Raw genomic sequence first — 16,970 nt, 5'->3', positions numbered from 1 at the left:
AAGTAAAAAAAAATAAGAACAAAAAGCAAGAGTAACAATGAGCTCAGACAAAGCAAAAGGAAAAATAGACCTATTAAAAGAGATTAGAAAAAAACTATATCTTTCTAAAAGATACCATAGACAATGAAGTAATTCCAATGACAAATATTTATGCACCAAGTGGTATACCATCCAAGGAGGAAAAGTTAAGTGAGTTACAGGGAGAAGTAGACAGCGCAAAAAATAGTAGCCTAATGTTTGATGAAACCCAAAGAACCCAGTCTTTAGAATAAGAAGTTAAATTTGACAAAAAATGCTAGGAAAACTGGAAAGCAATAAGGCACAAACTTTTCATAGATCAGCATCTAAAACCATATACCAAGATAAGGTCAAAACGAGTACCTGATTTAGATATAAAGGGTGAAACCAAAAGCAAATTAGAAGAGTAAAGCATAGTCTATCTGTCAGATCTATGGAAAAAGGAAGAATTCATTACAAGACAAGAGATACATTACAAAATATAAAATACATAAGTTTGATTAAATTAAGTTAAAAAGTTTTTGCATAAACAAAACCAATGCACACAAGATTAGATGGAAAGAAGAAAGCTGGGGGAAAATCCTTACATAAAGTGTCTCTGATAAAGGTCTCATTTCTCAAATATGTAGAGAATTTACAATAATACAAATCATTCCACAATTGATAAATTTTCAACAGATATGAATAGGCAATTTTCAGATGAAGAAATCAGAGCTATCCATAGTCATATGAAGAAGTACTTTAAATCACTTTTGATTAGATAAATGCAAATTTAAATAACTCTGAGGCACCACCTCACAACTATAAGATTAGCTAATATGATAAAAAAGGAAAATGATAAATGTTGGAGAGCTTGTGGGAAAATTGCGACAAAAATTGGGACATTGTTGGTGGAGTTGTGAACTTATGTAATCATTCCAGATAGCAATTTGAAACTATGCCCAAAAGGCAACCAAACTATGCATACCCTTTGGTCCCCCAATACTATTACTTGATCTGTATCCCAAAGAAATCATAAAAAGGGAAAAGGACCTTCATATGCAAAAATATTTAAAGCAGTCCTTTTTGTGCTGGTAAAATTGGAAACTGAGGGATGCTCATCAACTGGAGAATGACTGAACAAATTGTGGGATATGAATGTAATGGAATACTATTACACAATAAAGAATTATGAATGACCTGGAAAGACTTGTAGGAACTGGTGAAAAGAGAAATGAGCAGAACCAGGAAAACACTGCACACAGTATTTGCAATATTGTGTAATGATCAACTATGAATAACTCAGCTCTTCTCAGCAACACAACCATCCAAGACAAGTAAAGTGCTCATGAAGGAAAATGCTATGCACATCCAGATAAATAACTGATGGATTCTGAATGCAGATTGTAGCATACCTTTTTCCTACTTCCTTCATTCTTTTGCAGGTTTTTTCGCCTTTGATTTGTTTCTTCTTTCACAAATATAGGACTAATACGGAAATATGTTTTACTTGATAACATTATAACTTATATCAAATTGCCTACTATTTTAGAAAGACGTCTGGGAGCAAAGGAGAAAAATTTGGAACTCAATATTTTGTAAGATGTAGATAATAATAAAGAATTCAATCAACTAAACATTTTTGCAACATTAAACTACAGGATCCTTGATCTCAGAGACCATATATTCCAACTCATTAATAAGAAAATTGAGACTCACATTGTGATTTTTCACAAGATCATACGAGTACTAAGTTTTACAAAACAGTAACTTTGGAGAGGGAAATTTCAGTTGAATGATGAGGTTAAAAGACAGACTACAGAGGTTAAATGAGAGAGTTAGATGAAAGGAAGCAGAGGCACTCATTTAGATAGTCTTCTCATGAAGGGAAGGCTAAATAACAAGTATGGCTAGGTTCTCCTCCTAAATGCCTGCCCATTCCTTCACATTCTACTTTGCTGGGTCCAGCCTCCCAGTTACCTAGACTTGGAAACCAGGTGACATCCTCAATTCCATACTCTCTTACCACCCTGCTCAGATCCAATCTATTGCCAAGCTTTACTGATTCTGTTTACTAACTACTCTTGCATATGGCCCCTCCTCTCCTCTGATACTACAACTACCCTGGTTCTGGCCCTCATCACCTGTTGCCATTCCAGTAGCCTTCTGATTGATTTTATTGCCTCAAATCTTTCCCCATGCTAGTCACTGGGTTACTAAATTGAATTTCTTAAACTGCACATCTGACCAAGTTGTTCCCTCCTCCTATCCTTCATTCAGTAAAATCCAATGGTTTCTATTACAAGTAGGATTAAATATAAAATTCTCTGACATTTCAATATCTTTATAATATAGCCCCTTCCTACCTTTCCAGTCTTATTACACCTTACCATCACTCTCCACTCCCCTACTCCTGTACATACACTGTGATCTAGTGACACTGGCCTCCTTGTATGAGAGATTCCATCTTCCAACTCTGCATTTTCACTGGTTTATCCCCACTTTTCCAATTTTCTCCCTATTTATCTCTGGCTCTTGGCTTTTTTGTCTTTCTTCAAGTCTCAGCGAAAAATCCCACCTTCTATAAGAAACCTTTCCTGATTCCCCTTAATAAGCTAATGTTTTCCCTCTCTTAATTATTTCCAATTTGTCCTGTATATGTCTTGGTTGTATATATTTGTTTGCATGTTGTCTATTCCCTTATAATATGAGCTCTTTCAGATCAAGAATTGGTTTTCTTTTTCCTTTCTTTGTAACAAATGAACTCTGTCTTCTGAGTGAGTGGCAGCTTCTCCCTTCCTCTTTCCTCCCTAGTGTTCTGCCCAGGGGAAGGTAAACTCCATGGCCAAAAGTTGCTTTTTTTTTCCTTTGGGTTTACTGGCTACATTTCCTGCTCAAAGATCAAGCCTTAAACCCAATTCACTCTGGAGCTCATAGACTGGACAAGTTCCAAGCCACCTAGCACAGAGTGAAGGTAATAACTAAATAATAATGGTTTCTCTATTATCCAGGAACCCTGAGGGTCTTCCCCTCTCAGTTTGACTCTTTTTTTTTTTTTTTTGATTAAAGGGCCATCCCTTGAGTAACTTCAAGAAACCTAATCATTGAATGCATGTATCTCACTCAAAGTGCGAATGTGATAAGACCTTAGCCTGAAAGGGCCAGGTTCTCACATTGTATCCTGGGCCATCTCCAATCATCCTGATGAATATCTGACCACTGGACTCAGATGGCTCAGGAGAAGAAAGTGAGGCAGGTGACCTTGGACAGTTCTCCCTCACTCAAATTAAAGTCAACTGCAAGTTATGTCATCATCTTGATGTCCTGGTCCTCTTTGAGAATAAAGGAGAAACACAACAATAAAGAAAGAAGCACTATTTGAAAAGTATTCTGCACAGTTCCTGATACATTATAGGTGCTTATTAAATGTTTGTTCTCTTCTACTTAGTCCCAGAACCTAGTCATTAGCATATAGTAGATGTTTAATAAGTATTTTTTGTTTTGCTAACTACTGAGAATATTACACAGTTTTTCCACATATTTTCAAAAATGTGGTACATAGAACTGAACACAATAGTTTTTAAACTACAAGATATGGTCTGACCCAGTATAGGGAGATTAACATCTTCCTTAATCTGGACAGTATCTTTACATTAGCTCATAGCCTTCTTGTCTTCTATATTAGAGTACATTGAAGTAATTTTGCATCACAGATATGCCTCCACTATGATTACACCAGGATACTTGACTCAAGAAGCTTCCGGATATCCTACTCAAACTTTAGGATTTTATCAGACTACTCTCTGGCAAAATAGAAGTACCTGTTAAATAAACAAATATTTATTGAACACATATTTATAATATGTGCAAGGTACCGTCACAATTCTAGGCCAATAAAATATAATCAGTAATCATATTTCAAGTGCTTAATATGTTCCAAGCACTGAGCTAGGCACTTGGAACATGGCAAGAAGAAAGAAACACTATCTCTCCTAAAGGAGTTTATGTTCTCTTAAAGGAGATGACATGTTCATATATGGCTACAAATAAAATTAATACAAGATAATTGAGGGTGGGAGGCATTGCCTGTAGGGCAATCAGGAAAGACTTATGCAATGGTATTATATTTATTGTACATTGTGCTGTATATGCATTTTATTGTACAGGGACTCAACGTGGAAGTGTGGAGACCTGAGGCATTCTAGGCAGGAGAGACAGTCAGAGCAAAGGCATGGTAATTGGAAATAGAGTGTTAGGAGTGAAAAGCAGCAAGAAAGATTGTTTGCTCAGACCAGAAATTATGTGGAGCAGAGGGAGGAAAAAGAGAAAGAAGAGAGAGAAAGAGAGACAGACAGAGACAGAGACAGAGACAGAGAGATGGATTCCTTTGACAATCCAGTGAATCCTAAAGACTGCTTTACAGAAAATTTTTTAATGCATAAAATAAAAAGGACTGCAAAAGAAACCAATTATATTAAAATATTTTTATTTTTTTCTTAAAATTTATGGACCCACAGGCTAAGAACCTCAAGAACAGACTGTGGAGTACATGAAGGGAAGAGTTTGAAGGGAAAAGAAAGAGTTCCACTTTAGAAATGTTAAGTTTGAAATGACTAAAGGATATCTCATTCAAAATGTCCAAAAGGAGATTAGTAATGCCTTTCACAATACCTGGCACTTCAGGCGTGCAGGAAAGACAGACAGGCTAGATAGACAAACTGGGGAATCAACTTCATAGAAATGATAACCAAACACCTGGCAACTAATGAGGTCAAAACAGCAAGCATATAGAGAGAAGAAAAAGGTCCTATTATAGAGCTTTGGTTTCACAGGTAGGAAGTAGAATAAGGAAGATAATCCATCAAAGGAAAATAAGAATGAGCTAAGTCCTATACTAGTTCTTTGGCCTCAAGGGCTCTTAACCTGGGGTCTGTGGATTAAGATAGATAGATGCATGTATATGTATGTTTGCATACACATATACATACATATATACATATGCAGCATATATACTTATATAAAAACACATACACATGAATATAGACACATACATATGATATGTATGACTTATTTTAGGGTAACTGCTTTTTTTGTGTAATCCTCTATATTTTATTTTATGTAATTTAACACATTCTGAGAAAGTAGCCCATAGGCTTCATCAGTTTGTGAAATGGGTCTGTGATAACACAGAAAATTTAAGAACCTCGGTATAGAAAAACTTTACTTTGTTGCTGCTGTAATTCTAGCTAGTTGTCCCTGACATCCCCCCCCCCCCCAAAAAAATGGCCTGTGCATCACTGTTCCCATTCTCACTTAGGGGTTTCTGCTGATGTCTGAAAAGACAGAGGCAACAACGTCTGCATAGTCAGCTTGCCAGTATCCTATAAGATACAATCTCCAGAAATGCATTTTGTCTGAAAGCACAAATGTCCTACAGTGCCAAATCTGATTAAGAGGAACAATTGTCCTCTACTTTAAATAAATACAATGAAATAGAACAAAATCAAGATCAGTTGCTAAAATTAACTCATAGATTTGGTGTGTTTTGAGAGTCATAGACAATAAATCAGAAGACCTGGAACTAAAAACACTCAATAGATGCCAATTTTCTGGTTGATTTAATAGACTGGATTAGAATATAGTTTAATAAAATGTTAAATATTATCTACTCTAGGCTGCTTGTTTTGGAAATGATGAAACTAAAATCCAAAGAGATTCAAAGACTTCCTCTAGGTCACATGATCAAGGTTAGACTTGGAATGAAAATCCAGATCCTTCTAACCTTAACTGACATTCTTTCTCTTACGCTTTATGAGTCAGCTGGTGTTATAGGAATCAGTGGGATGTGAGTACAAATTTGACTGTATATGGTCAAAATGGGTACATAATCAGACACAAAGGGTGAAGAATTAAGGAAGAATGAAAAAATATTTCCTGTAAGATACATGGATAAGGGAAGATCAAACAAGAGACCAAATGGAGCACAGTAAGGATAATGGATAATTTTGATTAAATGAAATGAAAAAGGTTTTGCTCAAGAACAACCAAATGCAGTTAAAGTCAGGAGGAAAGAAGAAAACTGAAAAAGAATTTTTGCAGCAAACTTTTCTGATAAAGGCCTCATTTCTCAGATATATAGATACCTCAGTCACATTTATGAAAAAAAGAACCATTCCCCAAATGATAACTGGTCAGAGAATGAACAGGCAGTTTTTAGAAGAAGAAATCAAAACTATCAATAGTCACATGAAAAAATGCTCTAAATCAATACTGATCAGAAAAGTCCTAATTCAAACAAATCTGAGTTACTACCTCATACCTATCAGACTGGCTAACATGATAGAAAAAGAAAATGACAGAAGTTGGAGGGAATGTGGAAAAGCACGGACACTAATGCACTGTTAGTGGAGTTGTAAACTGGTCCAACCATTCCAGCAAACAATTTGGAACTATGCCAGAAGACTTGTAAAAGTGTGTTTACCCTTTGACCCAGTCACACTACTATTAGGTTTGTAACCTTATGAGATTAAAAAAAAAGAGGGGATAAGGGCCCTTATATATGAAAATATTTATAAGAACTCTTTTTGTGGTGACAAAGAATGGAAAATTAAAAGGATGTCCATCACTTCGGGAAACGACCAAACAAGTTGCAATATGTGATTGTGACTGAAACAGTTGTATTATGAGAAATGAGAAGAAAAGTTTCAGAAAATACACTTGGGAAGACTTACATGAATTAATGTATAGTGAAGCAAGCATAACCAAGATCTATATACTCAATAACAGCAAAAATTGAACAAAGATCAACTATGAAAAACTTAGCTACTCTGATCAATCCAATGATCAAAGACAGTAGCAAGATTCATGATAAAAATAAATGCTAATCACCTCCAGAGAAACAATGATATACATGAGTGCAAATTGAAGTAAATTTTTTTACTTTCACTGTTTTTCTTGCCTTTTTGAAATGCAATATGAAAAAATGTTTTGCATTATTTCACATGTGTGATTGATGTCGTATTTCTTGCTTTCTTTGTGCATGAGGGAGATGAAGGAGGAAGGGGGACAACTTGGAACTCATTTCTTTTTATGTTCAAAAGAAATTATAGACACACATGTGCATGCACATGCTCACACACACACACACACACACACACACACACACACACTCCAAATTCTGACACTTCCATAAAAGCAAGGACTCCAACATACCTGACATACAGAAGGCCTGCTGTACAGGTTCTTGTATCTGCTTTTCTAAAAGGAAAGGCAACTTTTGAAGGGGTCTACAATCACTTTAATCAAGCACGTGTATCATTCACTTAGTTCAAAGGGAAAAGTCAGCACCCTGAACTTCAGAGAAAATACAGAGAAATCAAGATCAACAGATTTCATCTGTATGACATAAGCAATATATATATATACATATATATATATACATATATATACGTATATATATACATATATATATATATATATCAGCAGACAAATGCAACTCTTTGATCATTATATACATACATAGTTACGAGAGAGAGAAGCAATAACATCTGGGTTTTCAAAGGGGAGGGGGGGGCAGAGTGGTGGTGGTGGTGGATGGAAGGATGCTTAGTGGCTCCTCAGAGTCTCATATGACACACAAACCTTCATCCAAAAACTAAGCCCCAAAGTAAAACCTCACCTCAAAGTCTTTATGCACTTTTCAGAGGGAGAGGGCATCACAATCCTTGAGAACTAGAGCCTCATAAACAAAACGTGTGGGCCTTCTTACAAATCTTCCCAGGTCTATTAATGGGTGGGGAAGATCTTCTTTAATCACATTATTCAATCAGAGGCACTTGATTATACTAAAACAAAAAATGTATTATCAATACAACTTCCTAGCTCTGTAATCCTGGACAAATCCCTTAATGTCTATTTGCCTCCATTCCTTCAATTGTTAAGTGTGAAGAGTAAGTAACACCTACTTCAGATATTGTGAGGATCAAATGGAATAATATTCGTGAAGTTCTTAGTATAGTGTCTGAAACATAGTGAACATTTAAAAAATATGGTGCCTTCCTTCTTTCCTTGTACTATATAGGTTCTTTCTTCTACTGGTTGCAAGTGATCATATTTTAAAATGGTTGATTATTTTGAAATATTATGTGCATAAGATTGGCTATGTTTTTATTATTTATTTACTTATATTTCTTTCACACTTGCTCACATAATTTTCTTTTTCTAAAAATGTGGAAAATAATAATGTACATTCTTCATAATTATTCAGCATAGCACATTCTCTATGTACTATAACAGTAAAGAAATTGAACTTAGTGTAATAGACCTTGGTCATATACTTATTTTGTATTAATGTGTTCAAGAATCAATAGTTTAATATAAGGATAAAAAGTTTAGAACTGAAAGTACACTTAAAGTCATTCAACTCAAAACCCTCAGTTTACAGATAAGAAAACAGGTTGACATATATTTTGCCCAATATCAGATGAGTATAAATTAGCAAAGCTAACTGAAGTCTAGTACTCCAAATTCTTTCTTTTCCTAGTTCTAAAATACCTCAGTATTTCAAGAATCTGTAATTTTGTTCATCTGTTTACTCTCAGCACTAACTCAATTAACAACCATATAAATTAGATAATCATCTGAAGTTGCTATTATTTTTTTTAAAAAAATCATTATTAGCTAACTTGGTGATGAGACTCCCTGAATGCAACTAGGCTGTTCATTTGATAACAGAAATATAGTCTGTCAATGGTTCAGCTCTCAAAACCTTCAAGGCTTGGTAGGAATCTAATAAATTTAATCTCTGGCGCTTCCTGAAGAGCAGCCACTCTCTTCTCTTACAAGAATTGTAATGCAGTAGAGAAGCTAACTGAATTAGAAGTCAGGTAATTAAATCCTGACTCTGCTACTTACTACTTGTATAAGCTTGAAAAAAAATCACTAAAATACTTTTAGCCTAAGTTTCCTCAGCTATAAAATGAAAAAGAGGATGATGGTTCTAGCTCTAACTCAATGTTCCTAAGAACCCAGGAATCCAGGCTCCTAAGACTTCAAATACAAGATAGTTTTAACTTAGATAGTAAGGGTACAGAACAGATATATCCAATATCACAGTTAGTCAACAGAATATTCCCCTTCCTAGTGGAACCATTATTCTCTAGCTCCTGTACAGACCATGCAGTTCCTGTGTAGATGCACCTACTTTCCACTTTTAGTAAGGGGAAAGGAACCTCATCTGGTCCCATGAAGAATTGAGAAAGGTAACAAAGAGGTGGTTTTTCTGGTAGGCCAATCATTGCCCCAGAGATATTGAATAATATATACGATTTATAGCAAAAGAAAAGAGCTAGAAAATAAGCTAGAGTTTATTGTTGTTTATTTCTTTCCTGGCAAACACAGTAGGTCCTTCTTCCTCTCCAACGCTACCTTCACAAAAGTTCCACCACTCTGCTAATTCTCTCTTTCCTTCCTGGCAGGTATCATTAGCCCTTCTTGCCACAGTCATTATATTTGGTTTTGTTTTACTTCTCCTCATTATTTATTCTTCTCCTCAAGCAGTATCAGGTATTGAATAGCTAGACCATGGAGAAATTACACTGGAATCCTATTAGTAGTGCCATGCCTCCTAGGATAATTGTTAGGAAACTCTTTGCAAAGTTAAAAGCACTCTATAAACTTGAATTATTCCTACTATTGTTGTCATTATTAATACTTTTCAGCTGAACTCTAATAGAAACAAACTCGGAACATGTTGCTAATCTGTAGCAGTAATAATATTCTTAAGGTTTTCAAAACTTTATGTAGACATTCATATGTACATACATGTATATACTCATTTGATATTATTAACAGCCTTGTGATTATTGCATTTTACAGATAAGGAAACTGAGGCTAAAGGAAGTTAAATTATTTGCCCAGGATCATACCATTAATATGTGTCTGAAGTAGGATTCAAGCCCAGTTCTTTCTGTTCCCATGTACAACACTATATTCAAATTAGATAACGTATGTAAAATATATTGAAAATCTCAAACTAAATGTTATATTTGTAGTAGTAGTATTAGAAGTAATGGCGTAGTGGTGGTGATAATGATAGTGGCTGTGGTAGTAGTATCCACTATTATTCTTTTATGTTTGGTGTTAAGTGAATTTCTTTGCCAGTGGATAAATGATTGATTTTTATAAATTATTAGTATGCAGGCTCATCTTTGATAGACTGACAAAAAAAATCTTTTGGATAATTCCAGTAGCAGACATTATGATCAAATTGATAAATGCTGCTCTTCTTCACAAATAGTAGTGAAATGTTCCAGTTCCAGAATAATTTATTTGTTGAATTCCTAAAGGCATTTCAAGGTTTGTATTTATTATTGCGTTTAGTTCTTTTTCAGCTGGGTCCAACTCTTCATGACCCCTTTGAGGGCTGTTTTTTTCATAGCATTTTTTTCTCAAATATGTTTCAGTATTCCAATATTTTGTCACCACAAAAAGGCCTTCTATAAATATTTTTGAACATGTATGTCCTTTTCCCTTTGTCATGATCCCTTTGGGATACAGATCACTAGTAGTGATATTGTCGTATCAAAGGGTTAAGTGCAGTTAGGTTGCCCTTTGGCCATTGTTCCAAATAACTATCCGGAATGATTGGATCAGTTGACAACTCCAACAACAATACATTAGTGTCTCAATTTCTCCATATCCTCTCCAACATTATCATTTTCCTTTTTTGTCATATTAGTCAACCTGATAAGTGTGAGGTGGTACATCAGCATTGTTTTAATTTGAAGTTTGGCCATTAGAGGTTGCCTGTTGGCTCAGGGCTATACTGAAGTATATGGGGGGATCCTAGTATTGTTATTTACCCACTCTGTCACAACTGGGTTCAAGATCTTCTGAAGGTTTACTGAGCCAGGGCTTGCTGGAATGCTTCCTGTCCTGGATTGTATTCCCCTTTTACCTGAGTGACAGACTTTTTTTTTTTTTTTTTTTTGCCAATCTTCTCAAATTTCTTGGACTAAAAGATTGTTTTACCACATCTTTTTGTTGGTTCTGTTGTTCCAAGATTTCTTCTGGGGCATTATTTTATGATTTGGAGGTAAGCATGGGAGAGTCATGGTAATTTACTACTTACTCCACCATCTTGGCTCCCAGAAGTCACTCTTGAGGTTTTCTTGGCAAAGATACTGAAGTGGTTTGCCATTTTCCTCTTATTTCATTTTATAAATGTTGAAACTGAGGCAAACAGGGTTAAGTGACTTGCCAAGGGTCACATAGCTAATTAGTGTCTGAGACCAAATTTGAACTCAGGGAGATGAGTCTTTCTGACCCTCAGCCAGGCACTCTATCCATTGTGTCACTTAACTGTTCTATTTGTAGTGTGTATTTATAGTATTATATTTGTAGTTTGACTCTTTATTGGTTCCAGTTCTTAAATACCTTCATGAATACCTTCATGAAACTTTCTATCCATTTATACCCACATCCTCACCTTACGTAAAAAGAGACTCATATCAACTGAAAGGAACCAGCCTTTAAACTATGACTGGTCAGAGCTGAACAGAGCAGGGTAGGGACAGGAGAATAAGGGATGAAACAGAAATTTAATTTCAAATTTAGGAAAACAGCTTGCAAGCAAGGAGGGCACAAGATACGAGGAAGCCTAGATGGGTGGACTCACTTTAGTGTAGGCAGATCTCAATACTTCTACCTATGGCTATGCAGTGAGCTGTATCCCTGGCAATGAGAGTCTCAGAAACCGTGAGACAAGTTTGATTCATAGCAGGACTTCATGACCAGAACCTGGGTACTTGTCTGAGCTTGTCCTGTGCTTGTTGGAGCTCAGAGAACACCTGGTACTGGTCAAAGCAATATAAAAGCTATGTGATTTTGCCCAAATAGTGAGATCGTCCAGAGCTTGAGAAAAAAGGATTGTTGTCATGCCAACTCAGAGTACAGCCTGCTTACTGGGTTTAGCTCTGGAAAATAGGGTATTTTATAATATCTTGACATTCCTAAGGTAGATAGGGAAAATGTCCATTCTTGTATCACATTAACAAGTTTTAATTATCCACCAAGGCAGATTATGGTGAATCTGGTCTTTTGCTCCACTCTCTTCCCCTTTCTTCTTCCTCAGTGATACCCAGTAAGTTAGTCTTGCTTATTGTGTCTTCTAGGAATTCGTAAAGAGCTAGAGATAGCCAAGTTATCCCTGTGAAGTTACTTAGAGTTAAGGAAGAAGTTCTTACTACTAGAGAAAACTATTATAGCATCTGACATGGCTCTAAAATAATAAATAAAAAAATTGTTTTAGGGGTGATTTACTCTCATCAAACTAATATTGAGGGAAGAAACAGAACCTCTCCCACTACAAAATGGAAAGATCACTAGGTCTGAAGCCAGAGAACCTAAAGTTCACTTCCTGTGTAACCTTGAACAAGTCAACTTCTTTGACCCCCAGTTTCCTCATCTATGAAAAGGAAAAGGTATGTTTGATAACCTTTGAAGTGCCTTCAGACTCTAACTCTGTGATCCAGTGATCTAAATTAGATTCACTGAGATGTCAATTCCCTGTCTTTCTTCAGAATTAAACCTGATTTGTCTATTTTATTGAAGAACTGATACTTTTTAAAATAATTTTTAGGAACCTATTCCAGTTCTCCTGTCACTGGGTTTAATAGATTTTCACATTATATTTCATAAATATTAATAAATTTGTCTACAATAGGATGCTTGAGAAGACAAAATTTAAACAATCAGATATTCATTTAGTGTTTAATATGTCAAAGAAATATGTAGTGTGCAAAGGCCCAGTAAAAAGGAAAAAGACCCATTAGAATGTAAATCTGTTGAAGGCAAAGACGTATCATATTTGATTTTGTAGTTTCATCATCTAATATAGTGCTTTGACATGGTATGTATTTAATAAATGTGTTTTTGAACTGGTTTTCTATTAAACTCTAAAGAAAGCTAAAGAAATAGAAAGTCCTTAAGTAAATAATACTCAGTAAGGGGAGCAAATGTAGATTGTGCAGTATAGTTAGAAAGGAATTTAACTGAAGACAAAGCCAACAGAAAAAATATCTAGGGTTTTTAGCGGATTTCAAGCTCCATGTGAACTCATGCTGTGCTGTCACAGCCAAATAGAGTGCTTCAGGATACCATAACCTTTAGCATTAAGGATGCGAGGATCTTTTTGTACACTGCAAGGATTAGGACAAATCTGTAGCACTGGTCACTTTTAGGAAGAATACTGATAAAATGAAGTACCACAAAGATAGTATTCAGGATGCAAAGCTCCAAGTTGACACTACTGAAGTTGAAGGAACTGGAGATATATAGTATGAGATTTGAAGACAATGGATGCATCTTGATATCTTCAAATATCTGAAGGTCTTTCACATGAGAGAGGCAAGGTAATGCAACAAACATTTATTAAGTGTTTACTTATGCCAGGCACTATGATAACCACCGTGTATACAAATAAAAGCAAAAAGGCATTCTCTGCCTTCAAGTAGCTTACGATCTAAAAGGCAAGACAGTATCCAAAAGGGAGCAGTAGTGGTGGAAGGTTGTGAAGGTACCTACCTGAGGGCATAGTGAAGAAATCTGGATAGTCAGAAGCACAGAAAAGAAGGGAATGAAGGTTGGCTGGCCTGGGACCCTCCATAAGGTCTCAGACCAAATCACATTGGAGAAGGAAACTGGTACAGAAAAAAATGTTCCAAGGTGAGAAGGCCTGAGGAACTGATAGATATTCCAGGGTGTTGCTGCAGCTGAGGAATGGTATCTAAGGCTACAAAGGTTTAGGCTAATTCTTCCCAGACCTAAAAGATAAGAATTTGAAACAATGAGTGCAATTTGCAAATGTAGGCTTTATGTTAAGGAACATATCCTTATCTAACTCTAACTTATCTTAAGGTGCAATGGGCTGTCTTGGAAGGTAATGAACTGATCCTCATTAGAGGTCTCCAAAGAAAGGCTAGAGAACTATGTGTGTATGTTGTATAGAGGATTTTCATTCAGGTTAGGTTGAATTAGACCCATTCACTAAAGAAAATTTGCCAAGGCAATAAATGATTAATGGCTAAGTAAGTGGCATAGGTGGTGTCATGAATTCAGAGAAGGTAGAGATTAATCTGTGCTACAGAAAAGAAGGTTTCCTGGAGCAAGGAGGAGTTTAAGTTTGACTTCTGTAATGTTAAAGAGATTTATGTTAATGAAAGGTCTTCCCCACCCATTAATGGCATCAAGTGGAACCCATTGGGGGAAGCTTGATTAGGGGAGGATTGTTTTGAAGGAAAGTGCATACTTTTTGTTAATTAATGAGGCACTGAGTCACAAGGGTCTTGCCCTCTAGCTCTGAAAAGTGTATATATACCTCGTGGTGAGGTTTTGCTTTAGGGGCTTACTCTTTGGAAGAATGTTTGTGTGATATGATCAGATGAGATTTTGGGTAGCTGTTAAGGAACCCTCTTCTTCCCCTCCCTCCCACACTTTGAAAACCCAGATGTTGGTGCTTCTCTCTCTGGTAACTGTGTATGTATGTAATAGTCAGACAATTGAGTCTCTCTGTTGATCTGTGATATATGTATTGTTAATGATCAGACAGTTAGAAGTCCTGTCTGTTGGCCTTTATTTCTCTGCTTGTATTTGCTCTATTGGTATATGTGATTAAAAAGATGGTTGACCCCTGAAAAATTGCTTTCCTTTTAGAAAAGCGGATTTAAGAACCTGTGCTAGCAGGCCATCCTGGATGTGTCAGGGTGCTTGCTGCTACAACCTCAAAGAAAAGGAAGGAATTATATGAGTGGGGAGGAGAAGAGCATTTCTGATAGAGGAAAGGGCATGTACAAAAGTAAACAAGTTTGAAACTAACTACAAGGTAAGTTTGTAGAAGAGAGAATAGATAGGTTTGAATGGATTGAAAGCTTTGTATAGGACAATAATTTCAAGTGATAAAGTTGGACAAGTAGTTTGAGATTAAATTGAATAGGTCCTTAAATGCCAAGCTATGTTTTGTATTTATTTTGTAGACCAAATGGAAGCATTAAATATTTTGGAACAGAGGAATGACATGATTGAAGGAATATTAACCTGGAAATGGTATACCAAACTGATTAGAGGGGAAGGCACCAGAAGCAAGATCAGTTAGGTATGTATTAGTGTAACTGAAGCATGAGAATGTATTGGTCTGAACTTACCTGGTGTCAATGAGAATGTAAATGAAAGAATAGATATGAGTGTTATGAAGAAACAGTTGATGATACATGACAACTGATTAATCTGAGAGTTCAGTAAGAGAGAACAGTCCAAAACCAATGTTGACATTTTGAGCCCAAGTAACAGGGAGAATGATGACTACTTAAAAGGAAAGGAAATAGCAGGAAGGAAAAGACCCAATTTCAAGGGAAGATATACCTTTTTATTTAGACATGTTGAATTTGAAGTGATGCTGAGATACAAGCAGGGGTGAAGATTTGGTACAGAAGTTCAGAAAAAAATCCAAGTTGGAGATGTAAATTCACAAGTCTTCTTCATAGCAAAATATTTTTTGAATAAGTTCTTTCAGGGATAGAGTACAAAGAAAATAAAGGGTGGTATCTCATGGATTTCCTGCAATTAGAGGGAATGAGGAAACAACAGGATAGAGAAAAGTAGCTGAAGTTAGGAAGCAAGTTGGGATTGTGGATTGCTAACAACAGCAAATTGCTACTAGCATCTCTCCCTTCATACATTCTGTATAACACTGAAAGATTAATATTCCTAAAATACCCTTTCAACCAAGTTATAAAATAAAGGTAGGAAAAAAGATTGAAGTAAGAGAGTTAAGTATCAAATGATTCAGAAGGGTCAAAGAGACTCAAAACTAAAAAAATAAAGCATTTGGTGATAAGCAATTTATTGGTAACCTTGATGGATGGGTAAGGTCATAACCCCCTTTCAAAATGAAACAATTCCATATCATTTGTCATATGTTCCATGGTTAGCCTATAACATAATGTTCTTATCCTGAGTATAATAATTAACTTTATAGAGAGCAGTAAATTTATTATGGATATTATTTCAGAAAAAAAAATATGGCCTGGAACTTTGCCCATATGATTAACAGTCGTTTGAATTCTTCTCTGCCATTAAGATAGAGGAAGGGAAAGGACTAGTGAAATTCGATTTTTCTACCTTTTTTTTCCCAGTAAAAGAACAGGGCATTTTCCTGTAGAACATAACTGACTCATTACCAGGGACATCTACTTAGCTTAACACATGAATTTTTTTAAAGTTTAAGCATGATGTCAGGCGCTGAGGATACAATGAAAAATAATTAAATAATCTCTTTTGCAAAGGAGTTCACATTCTACTTTGAGGATATAGTATGTGCGCAGAAAAGTAAATAAAATCTATTTACAAAATAATGAATGTATTTTCAAGAAAAAGAACTAACAATGATTGGAACTAAGATGGAGATAAGAGGGAAGAGTAGTAAATCCCTCAAAATCCCAGAGAGGAGAGGGTGATATCTAGTCCCTGTCACCACTTAACACCCAATCTCTTCACTTCTGACCCTAACATATGGAAAAATTAGAAGCATGAATCCAGTTAGAAGGGACCTAAAAGTTCATTGAAAACCACAAAAAAGACCCCATATTCAGCTGTTTTATAGAGGCCTCTAATTCCTTCAAATATCCAGAACTGATATGCAACAAGCTAATCAAAAGTCTAAAATCTAATAATAATGATAGCTAACATTTGTGTAACACACATAATGTATCAGGTACAGTGCTAAAAGCTTTGCTGTTATTATCTTAGCTGACTGAATTAATAAAGCCCTATCTCCTGATTAAGGTCAATACTTTCAGAGTGATGGGGGAATTTTGATTAATTTCATGACCTCACCCCTTATACATACATATATACATACCCATGTACTTCCATGCATTTATATGTAGAGTAATGTACTACATATAATTTTATAATCA

Source organism: Notamacropus eugenii, chromosome 3 (assembly GCF_028372415.1).
Source record: "Notamacropus eugenii isolate mMacEug1 chromosome 3, mMacEug1.pri_v2, whole genome shotgun sequence".
Classification (NCBI taxonomy): domain Eukaryota; kingdom Metazoa; phylum Chordata; class Mammalia; order Diprotodontia; family Macropodidae; genus Notamacropus; species Notamacropus eugenii.
The sequence above is the reverse complement of the archived record's forward strand: the minus strand, read 5'-3'. Positions refer to the sequence as shown.